This window comes from Austrofundulus limnaeus, unplaced genomic scaffold (genome assembly GCF_001266775.1).
Source record: "Austrofundulus limnaeus strain Quisiro unplaced genomic scaffold, Austrofundulus_limnaeus-1.0 Scaffold452, whole genome shotgun sequence".
NCBI lineage: Eukaryota > Metazoa > Chordata > Actinopteri > Cyprinodontiformes > Rivulidae > Austrofundulus > Austrofundulus limnaeus.
The window spans coordinates 230,575-232,524 of NW_013952854.1; the positions used below are offsets into that span (position 1 = coordinate 230,575).

The 1,950-nt window shown below is 36.1% G+C and overlaps 1 protein-coding gene across 1 annotated transcript in view; it reads left to right on the top strand.

Annotated features, from left to right (window-relative positions):
- Window positions 1-6: 6 nt before the first annotated feature.
- Window positions 7-1,950, top strand: part of LOC106529569 (uncharacterized) — a gene marked incomplete in the record, with an annotated part of 8,763 nt that continues 6,819 nt past the window's right edge. The window contains 1 exon segment of the mRNA XM_014025037.1: window positions 7-1,001.

The window sequence follows — 1,950 nt, forward strand, 5'->3', positions numbered from 1 at the left end:
ACACACACACACACACACACACACACACACACACACACACACACACACACACACACCATTCTACTTCCTCCCCTTAATGTTTTGAAAAGAATGAAAGAAAATTGAAACAAAATTTTGAAAAATGTGAACAAATTCACAGCTTGGATTCAGGAGTGTTTATATTTTAATTCACTTGTTGCTGCTGAAGTAACTGTTTAAACTAGAATGCTTGTTTTTTTAGGGAAAAAATTTAATAATTAAAAAAAACTGAAGTGAATAAAACTAACTGTAAGTTTAACCGTTTCATACAAGATGGATGAGTAGAAGTTTGGTTGCAAACCAGTTAATCCAAAAATGTCCTATGAGATTTGTTAGTATGTTTATGAAAGTAAAGTGACATTAATGCATTTTCTCATTAAAATAATACTTATAAGTCAAACACCTATCCAACAGTTGTAAATCAGGCTTTTGGATTATTTTTTGACACATTTATTGCACCTTTTAGTCACTGGTTAAAAAAAAGAAGAAAAAAATCACCACATGAAACATGTCAAACTGTCCAAACAAATGACAGCTTGTAACAGGACTACAGCAGGAGGAGGAGATTATCTATTCCCAGTTCAGACTACTCATCCGTGTCCAGATGTGTGCTCAACTCCGAGCTGAAGCTCTGACCACACAGCTGCACACGGTCTGCTTTTTCTCCTTTTTCCTTTTTGCTTGATTTACATCCATTTGCCTGTCGTGTTCTCTAAACTTGATTTTGTTTTAAATGTTGTCCATTGCCCTTTAAGAGAAAGGGTTGTTTGTTTCCCCACCTCACTCCCATGTTATTGGGTCGACACCAGCAGTTGGCTGCTTACAATCAGAAGGCTGAAGAGGAGCACCACATCTGGAATTATTCAATCTGTTTGTTTTTTTGTCACCAGTTTAAGACTTAACAAGCTCTGAACTCATCACAACATCAACAAGCTGCTGAGAAACTACTGGATGTTCTGCCACAACATCCTGGGAGCTGCACAGTAAGTAGTTTCGAACATGACAGAATTATTATAGATTCTTATAAAAGTTCTTATAGTTCACTCTGTTTCATACTGGTGCTTACAGCAAAAACAAGTGTTAAAATTTCAGTGTTAAACTTTTGGGTGTTGATTTAACACCACCTAGTGTTATTTTAACTCTTTCTGAGTACACTCACACCCAGTGTTGGTGTTAATTCACAGTGTTGGTTACCTCAGTGTTGTTTCAACACTGGACAGTGTTAAAGAAGCTCCACCCACAGTTAAGTCTTATGTAACATTTAACAGTGTTGTTATATGACACCATGCAGTGTTGAAAGAGGCATTCTGAAAAGCCCCATCCTCTTCCACCTCATGTCAGACAGACCAGTATTTACCCAGCATTCCTTGCTGAGAAATCTTGCAGAAATGATGTTTTTGCATGTTTATGACCTTTAAAGAAGTTCATGAGAGTAAAAATGAGTTGTTCTTGTTGTTTTCTTGTTCAGTTTGATCAAGTTGTTCAAATTTAAGTTTATGTTATTGGCCAAAAATTGTCACCATGAGTGAGAGGTACTTCCTGGTGTGTGAAGAAGGGTGACTCCATTAAACTATTCTACTAACAACTGAGATATTAACTCTGACTGTTAAATTTACACTCTCACACTCTCAATTTGATGGTGTATTGACACTTTGTGGTGTCTGTGAATCATTATGACACCACAATTTCCTTTGTCAATAATAATAAGATGCTGGTGATACTTTTAACACTTTATTTTAACACTGCTAAAATGTTAATAAGACACCCAGTATTATTGAATAGTTAACACTGGACAGTGTTACTGTTAACACTACTGTATATTTTAACACTATTTTTATGTTAATGTGCATCATATTCGTGATGCCAGTTCATTTTGTTCTATGTGTGTGTGTGTGTGTGTGTGTGTGTGTGTGTGTGTGTGTGTGTGTGTGT